The sequence below is a fragment of the Phyllobates terribilis genome, unplaced genomic scaffold (assembly GCF_046119375.1).
Source record: "Phyllobates terribilis strain yellow unplaced genomic scaffold, ASM4611937v1 Scaffold_152__1_contigs__length_4461920, whole genome shotgun sequence".
NCBI lineage: Eukaryota > Metazoa > Chordata > Amphibia > Anura > Dendrobatidae > Phyllobates > Phyllobates terribilis.
Window position 1 is genome coordinate 155,780 of NW_027362912.1, and position 20,026 is coordinate 175,805.

The window sequence follows — 20,026 nt, forward strand, 5'->3', positions numbered from 1 at the left end:
CTCCGCTCCCCTCGCCACCTCCCATCCCGATCGTAAGTTAGGACCGGGCGGGGAGCGCAGCACCAAGGAGCGGGGAGCGAAGGACCCGGGCGGGGAAGCCGGCAGTGAAAAGACTTCACTGCCGGCTTTCCCGTTCTGTGCTGCGCTTTCCCGCCGGTTATTTCAAATGAACAGCTGAGGTATCAGGTGATGCTGATCAGCTGTTCATTTGAAGTAGCCGCGGTGCCCTCAGAGGGTTCATGTGAGTTCATGCTTCACTACATTGCATGAACTCACATGAACTTTCCCATGGCCGCACAGGTCAGCCTCACCTCCCAGACCATCAGACCCATCATGATTGGTGTGTGCGGGTGTCTGTGCGATGTGTGCGATGTCTGCGGGTGTGTGTGGTGTCTGTGCGGGTGTGTGCGGTGTCTGTGTGATGTGTGCGGTGTCTGTGCGATGTCTGCGGGTGTGTGCGTGCAGGCAGACATAGGCCGATGTGACACTACTACTCCCATCGGCCTATGTCTGTTCCCCGTCCACTCGTGCCAGCAGGATCAGCTCGATGGGAGCAGTAGTTCCCATCAGCCTGATCCTGCTATTTAAATTGCCCTACTGTGTCCCCAATAAATGTTAAATACATGTCATTGGTGGCCAGTGGTTACCTACAATAAATTAGTTCATACATTACCTGTCCCCGCCGATCGCCACCTAAAATAAAGTAAAAAATAAAAAACTACACCTATACTCACCTAGACACCTAATTCCCCGAAGCCATCGATCTCCTGTAATAAAATGTAAAATAATAAACCACAACCTTATCCTTACCCCTCCGTAGTAGTCCACGAGTGTCCCACGATGATCTCCAGTTTAGAGCAGCCACATAGAATGTGACCGCTCTGAACCGCTGCCGCCGCTAGAATGACGGGGCCGTAAAGCAGCCCCGTCATTGCATAAGCGGGTTCGCCGGAGTTCAGGCAGCGCTGCTCCGGTCAGCTCCTTTACGGCCCTGCTGTATCGTGAGAAATTCCCACGGTACAGCAGTGCCGTAAAGGAGGTCTCCGGAGCTGCGCTGCCTGAATGCACTCCGGTGACCTCAGTCAGTGGCTCCCGCTGCCGGGAGCGGACGTGTTCCCGGCAGTGTGAGCTTACAGCAGCCATGCACAGCTGTCACCATCTCCAGATGTGACAGCTGTGCATGGGAGATCAGCGCAGGAACGTGGACAGGTAACTATTTTTTTTTAGTAAACTAAGAATTAAATAAAATGGTGTGTTTTATTTCAAATAAATTATTTTTTTCTGGGTGTAGTGTGTTTTTTCTTTTTAACACTTTGTAGGTTAGTAATGGGGGTGTCTTATAGACGCCCATCATTACTAACCTGGGCTTCATGGCAGCTGGCGCTGACATGAACCCCAGCCCCATTACCCCCTGCCACCGCACCAGGGCAGTGTGGAAGAGCGAGGCTAAGTGCCAGAATTGGCGCATCCTATGGATGCGCCATTTCTGGGGCGGCTGACGGCTGGTGTTTCTAGCCTGGGAGGGGGCCAATATTCATGGCACCCTTCCTGGGCTATTAATATCAGCCCCCAGCTGTCTGCCTAGCCTTTGCTAGCTATTAAAATAGGGGGGACCCCACGTAATTTTTTTTGGGGGGTCCCCCATTTTAATAGCTAGTAAAGGCTAGGTATTCAGCTGGGGGCTGATATTAGTAGTCTGGGAAGCTCCGTGGGTATTACCCCCTTCCCAGGCTTCAAACATCTGCCCCAGCCGTCTGCTTAACCTCCGCTAGAGACTAAAATTATGGAGCGCAAGCATGCCTGCGCTTTTCAGTGTCTGCGGGATGACAGGCTGGATGGCAGCGTTCTGCTGCGGTCCAGCCTGTCATCTCGATGTAGCAGAGCTGGAGCCATCGTGGGAACCATGGAAAGGTAAGGATGAGGTTGCTTTATTATTTTTCTTTTATTGCAGGGGATCGTTGGCTTCAGCTGGAATGGGCGTGACGGTAAGTAAAGTTTAATTTAGAACAATAAAGAATTGTGTGTTTATTTCAATTAAAGGAGTTTATTCTGGGTGTTTGTGTTTTTTTTTTTAACTTTGACTATGGGGTTAGTAATGGGGGTGTCTTATAGACGCCTCTCCATTACTAACCTGGGCTTGATGTCAGCTGGTATTATAAGCTGACATCAACCCCAACCCTATTACCCCCTGCCACCGCACCAGGGCAGCGTGGAAGAGCGAGGATAAGTGCCAGAATTGGCGCATCCTGTGGATGCGCCATTTCTGGGGCGGCTGACGGCTGGTGTTTCTAGCCTGGGAGGGGGCCAATATTCATGGCACCCTTCCTGAGCTATTAATATCAGCCCCCAGCTGTCTGCCTAGCCTTTGCTAGCTATTAAATTAGGGGGAACCCCACGTCATTTTTTGGGGGGGGTCCCCCATTTTAATAGCTAGTAAAGGCTAAGTATTCCGCTGGAGGCTGATATTAGCAGCCTGGGAAGCTCCGTGGGTATTACCCCCTTCCCAGGCTTCAAACATCTGCCCCAGCTGTCAGCTTAACCTCCGCTAGAGACTAAAATTAAGGGGAACCCCATGCCAATTTTTTTTTAAATAAATCATTTATTTTAACACTAAATGACAAGTACAATAAGGAACACTGTCACTGTACTTCATATATATGTGACTGACATGTTTCTATCTATCTAATCTATGTATGATTCTCTATTCCTTCTATTCTAAATTGTCGGGTACCGATGCTGAATTGCCGGCCGGCTTTTTTAAAGAGACAGTGCATGAAAACACTATTATTTTTTTAAATTAATCCTTTACACTAAATGACAAGTACAGTATTCAACACTGTCACTGTACTTCATATATATGTGACTGACATGTTTCTATCTATCTAATCTATGTGTGATGCTCTATTCTTTCTGTTATAAATTGTCGGGTACCGATGCTGAATTGCCGGCCGGCTTTTTTAAAGAGACGGTGCATGAAAACACTAATATTTTTTTAAATTAATCCTTTACACTAAATGACAAGTACAGTAATCAACACTGTCACTGTACTTCATATATATGTGACTGACATGTTTCTATCTATCTAATCTATGTGTGAAGCTCTATTCTTTCTGCTGTAAATTGTCGGGTACCGGTGTATGCCGCTGATGAATTGCCGGCTTTTCGCATAATACATTCTACATTATTCTTAGTTGTTTTACTTCATGTAGAATTAACCTACAAGGAAAGAAAGGGTTTATTTTCATTCCGATATTTCTGTCCCATTGACTTGCATTGGTTTCCGGTATCGGAATCGGCGATATCCGATACTTTTTGAGTATCGGTCCGATCCAATCCGATACAATATTTCCTGATATCGGAAGGTATCGCTCAACACTACTGTTAAGCAGTTGTCTTTGGTGTATGGCATTGTCTGTTAAGCAGTTGTCTTTGGTGTATGGCATTGCCTGTTAAGCAGTTGTCTTTAGTGTATGGCATTGTCTGCTAAGCAGTTGTCTTTGGTGCATGGCATTGCCTGTTAAGCAGTTGTCTTTGGTGCATGGCGCTGTCTGTTAAGCAGTTGTCTTTGGTGTATGGCATTGTCTGTTAAGCAGTAGTCTTTGATGTATGGCATTGCCTGTTAAGCAGTTGTCTTTGGTGTATGGCATTGCCTGTTAAGCAGTTGTCTTTGGTGCATGGCGCTGTCTGTTAAGCAGTTGTCTTTGGTGTATGGCATTGTCTGTTAAGCAGTAGTCTTTGGTGTATGGCATTGTCTGTTAAGCAGTTGTCTTTGGTGTATGGCATTGACTGTTAAGCTGTTGTCTTTGGTGTATGGCATTGTCTGTTTAGCAGTTGTCTTTGGTGTATGGCAGTGTCTGTTAAGCAGTTGTCTTTACTGTATGGCATTGTCTGTTTAGCAGTTGTCTTTGGTGTATGGCATTGCCTGTTAAGCAGTTGTCTTTGGTGTATGGCATTGACTGTTAAGCAGTTGTCTTTGGTGTATGGCATTGTCTGTTAAGCAGTTGTCTTTGGTGTATGGCATTGTCTGTTAAGCAGTTGTCTTTGGTGTATGGTATTGTCTGTTAAGCAGTTGTCTTTGGTGTATGGCATTGCTTATTAAGCAGTTGTCTTTGGTGTATGGCATTGCCTGTTAAGCAGTTGTCTTTGGTGTGTGGCATTGCCTGTTAAGCAGTTGTCTTTGGTGTATGGCATTGCCTGTTAAGCAGTTGTCTTTGGTGTATGGCATTGCCTGTTAAGCAGTTGTCTTTGGTGTGTGGCATTGTCTGTTAAGCAGTTGTCTTTGGTGTATGGCATTGTCTGTTAAGCAGTTGTCTTTGGTGTATGGCATTGTCTGTTAAGAAGTTGTCTTTGGTGTATGGCAGTGTCTGTTATGCAGTTGTCTTTGGTGTGTGGCATTGTCTGTTAAGCAGTTGTCTTTGGTGTGTGGCATTGTCTGTTAAGCAGTTGTCTTTGGTGTATGGTATTGCCTGTTAAGCAGTATTCTTTGGTGCATGGCATTGCCTGTTAAGCAGTTGTCTTTGGTGCATGGCGCTGTCTGTTAAGCAGTTGTCTTTGGTGTATGGCATTGTCTGTTAAGCAGTAGTCTTTGGTGTATGGCATTGCCTGTTAAGCAGTTGTCTTTGGTGTATGGCATTGCCTGTTAAGCAGTTGTCTTTGGTGCATGGCGCTGTCTGTTAAGCAGTTGTCTGTGGTGTATGGCATTGTCTGTTAAGCAGTTGTCTTTGGTGTATGGCATTGTCTGTTAAGCAGTTGTCTTTGGTGTATGGCATTGTCTGTTAAGCAGTTGTCTTTGGTGTATGGTATTGTCTGTTAAGAAGTTGTCTTTGGTGTATGGCATTGCTTATTAAGCAGTTGTCTTTGGTGTATGGCATTGCCTGTTAAGCAGTTGTCTTTGGTGTGTGGCATTGCCTGTTAAGCAGTTGTCTTTGGTGTATGGCATTGCCTGTTAAGCAGTTGTCTTTGGTGTATGGCATTGCCTGTTAAGCAGTTGTCTTTGGTGTGTGGCATTGTCTGTTAAGCAGTTGTCTTTGGTGTATGGCATTGTCTGTTAAGCAGTTGTCTTTGGTGTATGGCATTGTCTGTTAAGCAGTTGTCTTTGGTGTATGGCAGTGTCTGTTATGCAGTTGTCTTTGGTGTGTGGCATTGTCTGTTAAGCAGTTGTCTTTGGTGTGTGGCATTGTCTGTTAAGCAGTTGTCTTTGGTGTATGGCATTGCCTGTTAAGCAGTATTCTTTGGTGTATGGTATTGCCTGTTAAGCAGTTGTCTTTGGTGCATGGCATTGTCTGTTAAGCAGTTGTCCTTAGTGTATGGCATTGTCTGTTAAGCAGTTGTCTTTGGTGTATGGCATTGTCTGTTAAGCAGTTGTCTTTGGTGTATGGTATTGTCTGTTAAGCAGTTGTCTTTGGTGTATGGTATTGTCTGTTAAGCAGTTGTCTTTGGTGTATGGCATTGCCTGTTAAGCAGTTTTCTTTGGTGTATGACATTGTCTGTTAAGCAGTTGTCTTTGGTGTATGGCATTGCCTGTTAAGCAGTTGTCTTTGGTGTATGGCATTGCCTGTTAAGCAGTTGTCTTTGGTGTATGGCATTGCCTGTTAAGCAGTTTTCTTTGGTGTATGGCATTGCCTGTTAAGCAGTTTTCTTTGGTGTATGGCATTGTCTGTTAAGCAGTTGTCTTTGGTGTATGACATTGCCTGTTAACCAGTTGTCTTTGGTGTATGGCATTGCCTGTTAAGCAGTTGTCTTTGGTGTATGGCGTTGCCTCTTAAGCAGTTTCCTTTGGTGTATGGCATTGTCTGTTAAGCAGTTGTCTTTGGTGTATGGCATTGTCTGTTAAGCAGTTTTCTTTGGTGTATGGCATTGTCTGTTAAGCAGTTGTCTTTGGTGTATGGCATTGCCTGTTAAGCAGTTGTCTTTGGTGTATGGCATTGTCTGTTAAGCAGTTGTCTTTGGTGTATGGCATTGCCTGTTAAGCAGTTGTCTTTGGTGTATGGCGTTGCCTGTTAAGCAGTTTTCTTTGGTGTATGGCGTTGCCTGTTAAGCAGTTTTCTTTGGTGTATGGCATTGTCTGTTAAGCAGTTGTCTTTGGTGTATGGCATTGTCTGTTAAGCAGTTGTCTTTGGTGTATGGCATTGCCTGTTAAGCAGTTGTCTTTGGTGTATGGCATTGCCTGTTAAGCAGTTGTCTTTGGTGTATGGCAGTGTCTGTTAAGCAGTTGTCTTTGGTGTATGGCATTGCCTGTTAAGCAGTTGTCTTTGGTGCATGGCGTTGTCTGTTAAGCAGTTGTCTTTGGTGTATGGCAGTGTCTGTTAAGCAGTTGTCTTTACTGTATGGCATTGTCTGTTTAACAGTTGTCTTTGGTGTATGGCATTGCCTGTTAAGCAGTTGTCTTTGGTGTATGGCATTGACTGTTAAGCAGTTGTCTTTGGTGTATGGCATTGTCTGTTAAGCAGTTGTCTTTGGTGTATGGCATTGTCTGTTAAGCAGTTGTCTTTGGTGTATGGCAGTGTCTGTTAAGCAGTTGTCTTTGGTGTATGGTATTGTCTGTTAAGCAGTTGTCTTTGGTGTATGGCACTGCCTGTTAAGCAGTTGTCTTTGGTGCATGGCATTGCCTGTTAAGCAGTTTTCTTTGGTGTATGGCATTGCCTGTTAAGCAGTTGTCTTTGGTGTATGGCTTTGCCTGTTAAGCAGTTTTCTTTGGTGTATGGCATTGTCTGTTAAGCAGTTGTCTTTGGTGTATGACATTGCCTGTTAACCAGTTGTCTTTGGTGTATGGCATTGCCTGTTAAGCAGTTGTCTTTGGTGTATGGCGTTGCCTCTTAAGCAGTTTCCTTTGGTGTATGGCATTGTCTGTTAAGAAGTTGTCTTTGGTGTATGGCATTGTCTGTTAAGCAGTTGTCTTTGGTGTATGGCATTGCCTGTTAAGCAGTTTTCTTTGGTGTATGGCATTGTCTGTTAAGCAGTTGTCTTTGGTGTATGGCATTGCCTGTTAAGCAGTTGTCTTTGGTGTATGGCATTGTCTTTTAAGCAGTTGTCTTTGGTGTATGGCATTGCCTGTTAAGCAGTTGTCTTTGGTGTATGGCGTTGCCTGTTAAGCAGTTTTCTTTGGTGTATGGCGTTGCCTTTTAAGCAGTTTTCTGTGGTGTATGGCATTGTCTGTTAAGCAGTTTTCTTTGGTGTATGGCATTGTCTGTTAAGCAGTTGTCTTTGGTGTATGGCATTGCCTGTTAAGCAGTTGTCTTTGGTGTATGGCATTGCCTGTTAAGCAGTTGTCTTTGGTGTATGGCAGTGTCTGTTAAGCAGTTGTCTTTGGTGTATGGCATTGCCTGTTAAGCAGTTGTCTTTGGTGCATGGCGTTGTCTGTTAAGCAGTTGTCTTTACTGTATGGCATTGTCTGTTTAGCAGTTGTCTTTGGTGTATGGCATTGCCTGTTAAGCAGTTGTCTTTGGTGTATGGCATTGTCTGTTAAGCAGTTGTCTGTGGTGTATGGCATTGTCTGTTAAGCAGTTGTCTTTGGTGTATGGCATTGTCTGTTAAGCAGTTTTCTTTGGTGTATGGCATTGCCTGTTAAGCAGTTTTCTTTGGTGTATGGCACTGTCTGTTAAGCAGTTGTCTTTGGTGTATGACATTGTCTGTTAACCAGTTGTCTTTGGTGTATGGCATTGCCTGTTATGCAGTTGTCTTTGGTGTATGGCGTTGCCTCTTAAGCAGTTTCCTTTGGTGTATGGCATTGTCTGTTAAGAAGTTGTCTTTGGTGTATGGCATTGTCTGTTAAGCAGTTGTCTTTGGTGTATGGCATTGCCTGTTAGGCAGTTTTCTTTGGTGTATGGCATTGTCTGTTAAGCAGTTGTCTTTGGTGTATGGCATTGCCTGTTAAGCAGTTGTCTTTGGTGTATGGCATTGTCTGTTAAGCAGTTGTCTTTGGTGTATGGCATTGCCTGTTAAGCAGTTGTCTTTGGTGTATGGCGTTGCCTGTTAAGCAGTTTTCTTTGGTGTATGGCGTTGCCTGTTAAGCAGTTTTCTTTGGTGTATGGCATTGTCTGTTAAGCAGTTGTCTTTGGTGTATGGCATTGTCTGTTAAGCAGTTGTCTTTGGTGTATGGCATTGCCTGTTAAGCAGTTGTCTTTGGTGTATGGCATTGCCTGTTAAGCAGTTGTCTTTGGTGTATGGCAGTGTCTGTTAAGCAGTTGTCTTTGGTGTATGGCATTGCCTGTTAAGCAGTTGTCTTTGGTGCATGGCGTTGTCTGTTAAGCAGTTGTCTTTGGTGTATGGCAGTGTCTGTTAAGCAGTTGTCTTTACTGTATGGCGTTGTCTGTTTAGCAGTTGTCTTTGGTGTATGGCATTGCCTGTTAAGCAGTTGTCTTTGGTGTATGGCATTGTCTGTTAAGCAGTTGTCTGTGGTGTATGGCATTGTCTGTTAAGCAGTTGTCTTTGGTGTATGGCATTGTCTGTTAAGTAGTTGTCTTTGGTGTATGGCATTGTCTGTTAATCACTTGTCTTTGGTGTGTGGCATTGTATGTTAAGCAGTTGTCTTTGGTGTATGGCATTGTCTGTTAAGCAGTTATCTTTGGTGTATGGCATTGTCTGTTAAGCAGTTGTCTTTGGTGTATGGCATTGTCTGTTAAGCAGTTGTCTTTGGTGTATGGCAGTGTCTGTTAAGCAGTTGTCTTTGGTGTATGGCATTGTCTGTTAAGCAGTTGTCTTTGGTGTATGGCAGTGTCTGTTAAGCAGTTGTCTTTGGTGTATGGCATTGTCTGTTAAGCAGTTGTCTTTGGTGTATGGCGTTGTCTGTTAAGCAGTTGTCTTTGGTGTATGGCAGTGTCTGTTAAGCAGTTGTCTTTACTGTATGGCATTGTCTGTTTAGCAGTTGTCTTTGGTGTATGGCATTGCCTGTTAAGCAGTTGTCTTTGGTGTATGGCATTGCCTGTTAAGCAGTTGTCTTTGGTGTATGGCATTGTCTGTTAAGCAGTTGTCTGTGGTGTATGGCATTGTCTGTTAAGCAGTTGTCTTTGGTGTATGGCATTGTCTGTTAAGTAGTTGTCTTTGGTGTATGGCATTGTCTGTTAAGCACTTGTCTTTGGTGTATGGCATTGTATGTTAAGCAGTTGTCTTTGGTGTATGGCATTGTCTGTTAAGCAGTTGTCTTTGGTGTATGGCATTGTCTGTTAAGCAGTTGTCTTTGGTGTATGACATTGTCTGTTAAGCAGTTGTCTTTGGTGTATGGCAGTGTCTGTTAAGCAGTTGTCTTTGGTGTATGGCATTGTCTGTTAAGCAGTTGTCTTTGGTGTATGGCATTGTCTGTTAAGCAGTTGTCTTTGGTGTATGGCATTGTCTGTTAAGCAGTTGTCTTTGGTGTATGGCATTGTCTGTTAAGCAGTTGTCTTTGGTGTATGGCATTGTCTGTTAAGCAGTTGTCTTTGGTGTATGGCACTGTCTGCTAAGCAGTTGTCTTTGGTGTATGGCATTGTCTGTTAAGCAGTTGTCTTTGGTGTATGGTATTGTCTGTTAAGCAGTTGTCTTTGGTGTATGGCATTGCTTATTAAGCAGTTGTCTTTGGTGTATGGCATTGCTTATTAAGCAGTTGTCTTTGGTGTATGGCATGGCCTGTTAAGCAGTTGTCTTTGGTGTGTGGCATTGCCTGTTAAGCAGTTTTCTTTGGTGTATGACATTGTCTGTTAAGCAGTTGTCTTTGGTGTATGGCATTGCCTGTTAAGCAGTTTTCTTTGGTGTATGGCATTGCCTGTTAAGCAGTTTTCTTTGGTATATGGCATTGTCTGTTAAGCAGTTGTCTTTGGTGTATGACATTGCCTGTTAACCAGTTGTCTTTGGTGTATGGCATTGCCTGTTAACCAGTTGTCTTTGGTGTATGGCGTTGCCTCTTAAGCAGTTTCCTTTGGTGTATGGCATTGTCTGTTAAGCAGTTGTCTTTGGTGTATGGCATTGTCTGTTAAGCAGTTGTCTTTGGTGTATGGCATTGTCTGTTAAGCAGTTTTCTTTGGTGTATGGCATTGTCTGTTAAGCAGTTGTCTTTGGTGTATGGCATTGCCTGTTAAGCAGTTGTCTTTGGTGTATGGCGTTGCCTGTTAAGCAGTTTTCTTTGGTGTATGGCATTGCCTGTTAAGCAGTTGTCTTTGGTGTATGGCATTGCCTGTTAAGCAGTTGTCTTTGGTGTATGGCAGTGTCTGTTAAGCAGTTGTCTTTGGTGTATGGCATTGCCTGTTAAGCAGTTGTCTTTGGTGTATGGCAGTGTCTGTTAAGCAGTTGTCTTTACTGTATGGCATTGTCTGTTTAGCAGTTGTCTTTGGTGTATGGCATTGCCTGTTAAGCAGTTGTCTTTGGTGTATGGCATTGTCTGTTAAGCAGTTGTCTGTGGTGTATGGCATTGCCTGTTAAGCAGTTGTCTTTGGTGTATGGCATTGTCTGTTAAGTAGTTGTCTTTGGTGTATGGCATTGTCTGTTAAGCAGTTGTCTTTGGTGTATGGCATTGTCTGTTAAGCAGTTGTCTTTGGTGTATGGCATTGTCTGTTAAGCAGTTGTCTTTGGTGTATGGCATTGTCTGTTAAGCAGTTGTCTTTGGTGTATGGCAGTGTCTGTTAAGCAGTTGTCTTTGGTGTGTGGCATTGCCTGTTAAGCAGTTGTCTTTGGTGTGTGGCATTGTCTGTTAAGCAGTTGTCTTTGGTGTATGGCATTGCCTGTTAAGCAGTATTCTTTGGTGTATGGTATTGTCTGTTAAGCAGTTGTCTTTGGTGCATGGCATTGTCTGTTAAGCAGTTGTCTTTGGTGTATGGCATTGTCTGTTAAGCACTTGTCTTTGGTGTATGGTATTGTCTGTTAAGCAGTTGTCTTTGGTGTATGGCATTGCCTGTTAAGCAGTTTTCTTTGGTGTATGACATTGCCTGTTAAGCAGTTGTCTTTGGTGCATGGCATTGCCTGTTAAGCAGTTTTCTTTGGTGTATGGCATTGCCTGTTAAGCAGTTGTCTTTGGTGTATGGCATTGCCTGTTAAGCAGTTTTCTTTGGTGTATGGCATTGCCTGTTAAGCAGTTTTCTTTGGTGTATGGCATTGTCTGTTAAGCAGTTGTCTTTGGTGTATGACATTGCCTGTTAACCAGTTGTCTTTGGTGTATGGCATTGCCTGTTAAGCAGTTGTCTTTAGTTTATGGCGTTGCCTCTTAAGCAGTTTCCTTTGGTGTATGGCATTGTCTGTTAAGAAGTTGTCTTTGGTGTATGGCATTGTCTGTTAAGAAGTTGTCTTTGGTGTATGGCATTGTCTGTTAAGCAGCTGTCTTTGGTGTATGGCATTGCCTGTTAAGCAGTTTTCTTTGGTGTATGGCATTGTCTGTTAAGCAGTTGTCTTTGGTGTATGGCATTGCCTGTTAAGCAGTTGTCTTTGGTGTATGGCATTGTCTGTTAAGCAGTTGTCTTTGGTGTATGGCATTGCCTGTTAAGCAGTTGTCTTTGGTGTATGGCATTGCCTGTTAAGCAGTTTTCTTTGGTGTATGGCGTTGCCTGTTAAGCAGTTTTCTTTGGTGTATGGCATTGTCTGTTAAGCAGTTGTCTTTGGTGTATGGCAATGTCTGTTAAGCAGTTGTCTTTGGTGTATGGCATTGCCTGTTAAGCAGTTGTCTTTGGTGTATGGCATTGCCTGTTAAGCAGTTGTCTTTGGTGTATGGCAGTGTCTGTTAAGCAGTTGTCTTTGGTGTATGGCATTGTCTGTTAAGCAGTTGTCTTTGGTGTATGGCATTGCCTGTTAAGCAGTTGTCTTTGGTGTATGGCATTGCCTGTTAAGCAGTTTTCTTTGGTGTATGGCGTTGCCTGTTAAGCAGTTTTCTTTGGTGTATGGCATTGTCTGTTAAGCAGTTGTCTTTGGTGTATGGCAATGTCTGTTAAGCAGTTGTCTTTGGTGTATGGCATTGCCTGTTAAGCAGTTGTCTTTGGTGTATGGCATTGCCTGTTAAGCAGTTGTCTTTGGTGTATGGCAGTGTCTGTTAAGCAGTTGTCTTTGGTGTATGGCATTGTCTGTTAAGCAGTTGTCTTTGGTGTATGGCATTGCCTGTTAAGCAGTTGTCTTTGGTGTATGGCAGTGTCTGTTAAGCAGTTGTCTTTGGTGTATGGCATTGTCTGTTAAGCAGTTGTCTTTGGTGTATGGCATTGTCTGTTAAGCAGTTGTCTTTGGTGTATGGCATTGCCTGTTAAGCAGTTGTCTTTGGTGTATGGCATTGTCTGTTAAGCAGTTGTCTTTGGTGTATGGCATTGCCTGTTAAGCAGTTGTCTTTGGTGTATGGCATTGTCTGTTAAGCAATTGTCTTTAGTGTATGGCGTTGCCTGTTAAGCAGTTGTCTTTGGTGTATGGCGTTGTCTGTTAAGCAGTTGTCTTTGGTGTATGGAATTGTCTGTTAAGCAGTTGTCTTTAGTGTATGGCGTTGCCTGTTAAGCAGTTGTCTTTGGTGTATGGCATTGTCTGTTAAGCAGTTGTCTTTGGTGTATGGCATTGCCTGTTAAGCAGTTGTCTTTAGTGTATGGCATTGTCTGTTAAGCAGTTGTCTTTGGTGTATGGCATTGCCTGTTAAGCAGTTGTCTTTGGTGTATGGCATTGTCTGTTAAGCAGTTGTCTTTGGTGCATAGCGCTGTCTGTTAAGCAGTTGTCTTTGGTGTATGGCATTGTCTGTTAAGCAGTAGTCTTTGGTGTATGGCATTGTCTGTTAAGCAGTTGTCTTTGGTGTATGGCATTGACTGTTAAGCTGTTGTCTTTGGTGTATGGCATTGTCTGTTTAGCAGTTGTCTTTGGTGTATGGCAGTGTCTGTTAAGCAGTTGTCTTTACTGTATGGCATTGTCTGTTTAGCAGTTGTCTTTGGTGTATGGCATTGCCTGCTAAGCAGTTGTCTTTGGTGTATGGCATTGACTGTTAAGCAGTTGTCTTTGGTGTATGGCATTGTCTGTTAAGCAGTTGTCTTTGGTGTATGGCATTGTCTGTTAAGCAGTTGTCTTTGGTGTATGGTATTGTCTGTTAAGCAGTTGTCTTTGGTGTATGGCATTGCTTATTAAGCAGTTGTCTTTGGTGTGTGGCATTGCCTATTAAGCAGCTGTCTTTGGTGTATGGCATTGCCTGTTAAGCAGTTGTCTTTGGTGTATGGCATTGCCTGTTAAGCAGTTGTCTTTGGTGTGTGGCATTGTCTGTTAAGCAGTTGTCTTTGGTGTATGGCATTGTCTGTTAAGCAGTTGTCTTTGGTGTATGGCATTGTCTGTTAAGCAGTTGTCTTTGGTGTATGGCAGTGTCTGTTAAGCAGTTGTCTTTGGTGTGTGGCATTGTCTGTTAAGCAGTTGTCTTTGGTGTGTGGCATTGTCTGTTAAGCAGTTGTCTTTGGTGTATGGCATTACCTGTTAAGCAGTTGTCTTTGGTGTATGGCATTGCCTGTTAAGCAGTTTTCTTTGGTGTATGGCATTGTCTGTTAAGCAGTTGTCTTTGGTGTATGGCATTGCCTGTTAAGCAGTTGTCTTTGGTGTATGGCATTGTCTGTTAAGCAGTTGTCTTTGGTGTATGGCATTGCCTGTTAAGCAGTTGTCTTTGGTGTATGGCATTGCCTGTTAAGCAGTTTTCTTTGGTGTATGGCGTTGCCTGTTAAGCAGTTTTCTTTGGTGTATGGCATTGTCTGTTAAGCAGTTGTCTTTGGTGTATGGCAATGTCTGTTAAGCAGTTGTCTTTGGTGTATGGCATTGCCTGTTAAGCAGTTGTCTTTGGTGTATGGCATTGCCTGTTAAGCAGTTGTCTTTGGTGTATGGCAGTGTCTGTTAAGCAGTTGTCTTTGGTGTATGGCATTGCCTGTTAAGCAGTTGTCTTTGGTGCATGGCGTTGTCTGTTAAGCAGTTGTCTTTGGTGTATGGCATTGCCTGTTAAGCAGTTGTCTTTGGTGCATGGCGTTGTCTGTTAAGCAGTTGTCTTTGGTGTATGGCATTGCCTGTTAAGCAGTTGTCTTTGGTGTATGGCAGTGTCTGTTAAGCAGTTGTCTTTGGTGTATGGCATTGCCTGTTAAGCAGTTGTCTTTGGTGTATGGCATTGTCTGTTAAGCAGTTGTCTTTGGTGTATGGCATTGCCTGTTAAGCAGTTGTCTTTGGTGTATGGCATTGTCTGTTAAGCAATTGTCTTTAGTGTATGGCGTTGCCTGTTAAGCAGTTGTCTTTGGTGTATGGCGTTGTCTGTTAAGCAGTTGTCTTTGGTGTATGGAATTGTCTGTTAAGCAGTTGTCTTTAGTGTATGGCGTTGCCTGTTAAGCAGTTGTCTTTGGTGTATGGCATTGTCTGTTAAGCAGTTGTCTTTGGTGTATGGCATTGCCTGTTAAGCAGTTGTCTTTAGTGTATGGCATTGTCTGTTAAGCAGTTGTCTTTGGTGTATGGCATTGCCTGTTAAGCAGTTGTCTTTGGTGTATGGCATTGTCTGTTAAGCAGTTGTCTTTGGTGCATAGCGCTGTCTGTTAAGCAGTTGTCTTTGGTGTATGGCATTGTCTGTTAAGCAGTAGTCTTTGGTGTATGGCATTGTCTGTTAAGCAGTTGTCTTTGGTGTATGGCATTGACTGTTAAGCTGTTGTCTTTGGTGTATGGCATTGTCTGTTTAGCAGTTGTCTTTGGTGTATGGCAGTGTCTGTTAAGCAGTTGTCTTTACTGTATGGCATTGTCTGTTTAGCAGTTGTCTTTGGTGTATGGCATTGCCTGCTAAGCAGTTGTCTTTGGTGTATGGCATTGACTGTTAAGCAGTTGTCTTTGGTGTATGGCATTGTCTGTTAAGCAGTTGTCTTTGGTGTATGGCATTGTCTGTTAAGCAGTTGTCTTTGGTGTATGGTATTGTCTGTTAAGCAGTTGTCTTTGGTGTATGGCATTGCTTATTAAGCAGTTGTCTTTGGTGTGTGGCATTGCCTATTAAGCAGCTGTCTTTGGTGTATGGCATTGCCTGTTAAGCAGTTGTCTTTGGTGTATGGCATTGCCTGTTAAGCAGTTGTCTTTGGTGTGTGGCATTGTCTGTTAAGCAGTTGTCTTTGGTGTATGGCATTGTCTGTTAAGCAGCTGTCTTTGGTGTATGGCATTGTCTGTTAAGCAGTTGTCTTTGGTGTATGGCAGTGTCTGTTAAGCAGTTGTCTTTGGTGTGTGGCATTGTCTGTTAAGCAGTTGTCTTTGGTGTGTGGCATTGTCTGTTAAGCAGTTGTCTTTGGTGTATGGCATTGCCTGTTAAGCAGTTGTCTTTAGTTTATGGCGTTGCCTCTTAAGCAGTTTCCTTTGGTGTATGGCATTGTCTGTTAAGAAGTTGTCTTTGGTGTATGGCATTGTCTGTTAAGAAGTTGTCTTTGGTGTATGGCATTGTCTGTTAAGCAGCTGTCTTTGGTGTATGGCATTGCCTGTTAAGCAGTTTTCTTTGGTGTATGGCATTGTCTGTTAAGCAGTTGTCTTTGGTGTATGGCATTGCCTGTTAAGCAGTTGTCTTTGGTGTATGGCATTGTCTGTTAAGCAGTTGTCTTTGGTGTATGGCATTGCCTGTTAAGCAGTTGTCTTTGGTGTATGGCATTGCCTGTTAAGCAGTTTTCTTTGGTGTATGGCGTTGCCTGTTAAGCAGTTTTCTTTGGTGTATGGCATTGTCTGTTAAGCAGTTGTCTTTGGTGTATGGCAATGTCTGTTAAGCAGTTGTCTTTGGTGTATGGCATTGCCTGTTAAGCAGTTGTCTTTGGTGTATGGCATTGCCTGTTAAGCAGTTGTCTTTGGTGTATGGCAGTGTCTGTTAAGCAGTTGTCTTTGGTGTATGGCATTGCCTGTTAAGCAGTTGTCTTTGGTGCATGGCGTTGTCTGTTAAGCAGTTGTCTTTGGTGTATGGCATTGCCTGTTAAGCAGTTGTCTTTGGTGCATGGCGTTGTCTGTTAAGCAGTTGTCTTTGGTGTATGGCATTGCCTGTTAAGCAGTTGTCTTTGGTGTATGGCAGTGTCTGTTAAGCATTTGTCTTTGGTGTATGGCATTGCCTGTTAAGCAGTTGTCTTTGGTGTATGGCATTGTCTGTTAAGCAGTTGTCTTTGGTGTATGGCATTGCCTGTTAAGCAGTTGTCTTTGGTGTATGGCATTGTCTGTTAAGCAATTGTCTTTAGTGTATGGCGTTGCCTGTTAAGCAGTTGTCTTTGGTGTATGGCGTTGTCTGTTAAGCAGTTGTCTTTGGTGTATGGAATTGTCTGTTAAGCAGTTGTCTTTAGTGTATGGCGTTGCCTGTTAAGCAGTTGTCTTTGGTGTATGGCATTGTCTGTTAAGCAGTTGTCTTTGGTGTATGGCATTGCCTGTTAAGCAGTTGTCTTTAGTGTATGGCATTGTCTGTTAAGCAGTTGTCTTTGGTGTATGGCATTGCCTGTTAAGCAGTTGTCTTTGGTGTATGGCATTGTCTGTTAAGCAGTTGTCTTTGGTGCATAGCGCTGTCTGTTAAGCAGTTGTCTTTGGTGTATGGCATTGTCTGTTAAGCAGTAGTCTTTGGTGTATGGCATTGTCTGTTAAGCAGTTGTCTTTGGTGTATGGCATTGACTGTTAAGCTGTTGTCTTTGGTGTATGGCATTGTCTGTTTAGCAGTTGTCTTTGGTGTATGGCAGTGTCTGTTAAGCAGTTGTCTTTACTGTATGGCATTGTCTGTTTAGCAGTTGTCTTTGGTGTATGGCATTGCCTGCTAAGCAGTTGTCTTTGGTGTATGGCATTGACTGTTAAGCAGTTGTCTTTGGTGTATGGCATTGTCTGTTAAGCAGTTGTCTTTGGTGTATGGCATTGTCTGTTAAGCAGTTGTCTTTGGTGTATGGTATTGTCTGTTAAGCAGTTGTCTTTGGTGTATGGCATTGCTTATTAAGCAGTTGTCTTTGGTGTGTGGCATTGCCTATTAAGCAGCTGTCTTTGGTGTATGGCATTGCCTGTTAAGCAGTTGTCTTTGGTGTATGGCATTGCCTGTTAAGCAGTTGTCTTTGGTGTGTGGCATTGTCTGTTAAGCAGTTGTCTTTGGTGTATGGCATTGTCTGTTAAGCAGTTGTCTTTGGTGTATGGCATTGTCTGTTAAGCAGTTGTCTTTGGTGTATGGCAGTGTCTGTTAAGCAGTTGTCTTTGGTGTGTGGCATTGTCTGTTAAGCAGTTGTCTTTGGTGTGTGGCATTGTCTGTTAAGCAGTTGTCTTTGGTGTATGGCATTACCTGTTAAGCAGTATTCTTTGGTGTATGGTATTGTCTGTTAAGCAGTTGTCTTTGGTGTATGGCATTGTCTGTTAAGCAGTTGTCTTTGGTGTATGGCATTGTCTGTTAAGCAGTTGTCTTTGGTGAATGGCATTGTCTGTTAAGCAGTTGTCTTTGGTGTATGGCATTGTCTGTTAAGCAGTTGTCTTTGGTGTGTGGCATTGTCTGTTAAGCAGTTGTCTTTGGTGTATGGCATTAACTGTTAAGCAGTATTCTTTGGTGTATGGTATTGTCTGTTAAGCAGTTGTCTTTGGTGTATGGCATTGTCTGTTAAGCAGTTGTCTTTGGTGTATGGCATTGTCTGTTAAGCAGTTGTCTTTGGTGTATGGCATTGTCTGTTAAGCAGTTGATTTTGGTGTATGGCATTGTCTGTTAAGCAGTTGTCTTTGGTGTATGGTATTGTCTGTTAAGCAGTTGTCTTTGGTGTATGGCATTGCCTGTTAAGCAGTTTTCTTTGGTGTATGACATTGTCTGTTAAGCAGTTGTCTTTGGTGTATGGCATTGCCTGTTAAGCAGTTGTCTTTGGTGTATGGCATTGCCTGTTAAGCAGTTGTCTTTGGTGTATGGCATTGCCTGTTAAGCAGTTTTCTTTGGTGTATGGCATTGCCTGTTAAGCAGTTTTCTTTGGTGTATGGCATTGTCTGTTAAGCAGTTGTCTTTGGTGTATGACATTGCCTGTTAACCAGTTGTCTTTGGTGTATGGCATTGCCTGTTATGCAGTTGTCTTTGGTGTATGGCTTTGCCTCTTAAGCAGTTTCCTTTGGTGTATGGCATTGTCTGTTAAGCAGTTGTCTTTGGTGTATGGCATTGTCTGTTAAGCAGTTTTCTTTGGTGTATGGCATTGTCTGTTAAGCAGTTGTCTTTGGTGTATGGCATTGCCTGTTAAGCAGTTGTCTTTGGTGTATGGCATTGTCTGTTAAGCAGTTGTCTTTGGTGTATGGCATTGCCTGTTAAGCAGTTGTCTTTGGTGTATGGCGTTGCCTGTTAAGCAGTTTTCTTTGGTGTATGGCGTTGCCTGTTAAGCAGTTTTCTTTGGTGTATGGCATTGTCTGTTAAGCAGTTGTCTTTGGTGTTTGGCATTGTCTGTTAAGCAGTTGTCTTTGGTGTATGGCATTGCCTGTTAAGCAGTTGTCTTTGGTGTATGGCATTGCCTGTTAAGCAGTTGTCTTTGGTGTATGGCAGTGTCTGTTAAGCAGTTGTCTTTGGTGTATGGCATTGCCTGTTAAGCAGTTGTCTTTGGTGCATGGCGTTGTCTGTTAAGCAGTTGTCTTTGGTGTATGGCAGTGTCTGTTAAGCAGTTGTCTTTACTGTATGGCATTGTCTGTTTAGCAGTTGTCTTTGGTGTATGGCATTGCCTGTTAAGCAGTTGTCTTTGGTGTATGGCATTGACTGTTAAGCAGTTGTCTTTGGTGTATGGCATTGTCTGTTAAGCAGTTGTCTTTGGTGTATGGCATTGTCTGTTAAGCAGTTGTCTTTGGTGTATGGCAGTGTCTGTTAAGCAGTTGTCTTTGGTGTATGGTATTGTCTGTTAAGCAGTTGTCTTTGGTGTATGGCACTGCCTGTTAAGCAGTTGTCTTTGGTGCATGGCATTGCCTGTTAAGCAGTTTTCTTTGGTGTATGGCATTGCCTGTTAAGCAGTTGTCTTTGGTGTATGGCTTTGCCTGTTAAGCAGTTTTCTTTGGTGTATGGCATTGTCTGTTAAGCAGTTGTCTTTGGTGTATGACATTGCCTGTTAACCAGTTGTCTTTGGTGTATGGCATTGCCTGTTAAGCAGTTGTCTTTGGTGTATGGCGTTGCCTCTTAAGCAGTTTCCTTTGGTGTATGGCATTGTCTGTTAAGAAGTTGTCTTTGGTGTATGGCATTGTCTGTTAAGCAGTTGTCTTTGGTGTATGGCATTGCCTGTTAAGCAGTTTTCTTTGGTGTATGGCATTGTCTGTTAAGCAGTTGTCTTTGGTGTATGGCATTGCCTGTTAAGCAGTTGTCTTTGGTGTATGGCATTGTCTTTTAAGCAGTTGTCTTTGGTGTATGGCATTGCCTGTTAAGCAGTTGTCTTTGGTGTATGGCGTTGCCTGTTAAGCAGTTTTCTTTCGTGTATGGCGTTGCCTTTTAAGCAGTTTTCTTTGGTGTATGGCATTGTCTGTTAAGCAGTTTTCTTTGGTGTATGGCATTGTCTGTTAAGCAGTTGTCTTTGGTGTATGGCATTGCCTGTTAAGCAGTTGTCTTTGGTGTATGGCATTGCCTGTTAAGCAGTTGTCTTTGGTGTATGGCAGTGTCTGTTAAGCAGTTGTCTTTGGTGTATGGCATTGCCTGTTAAGCAGTTGTCTTTGGTGCATGGCGTTGTCTGTTAAGCAGTTGTCTTTACTGTATGGCATTGTCTGTTTAGCAGTTGTCTTTGGTGTATGGCATTGCCTGTTAAGCAGTTGTCTTTGGTGTATGGCATTGTCTGTTAAGCAGTTGTCTGTGGTGTATGGCATTGTCTGTTAAGCAGTTGTCTTTGGTGTATGGCATTGTCTGTTAAGCAGTTTTCTTTGGTGTATGGCATTGCCTGTTAAGCAGTTTTCTTTGGTATATGGCATTGTCTGTTAAGCAGTTGTCTTTGGTGTATGACATTGTCTGTTAACCAGTTGTCTTTGGTGTATGGCATTGCCTGTTATGCAGTTGTCTTTGGTGTATGGCGTTGCCTCTTAAGCAGTTTCCTTTGGTGTATGGCATTGTCTGTTAAGAAGTTGTCTTTGGTGTATGGCATTGTCTGTTAAGCAGTTGTCTTTGGTGTATGGCATTGCCTGTTAGGCAGTTTTCTTTGGT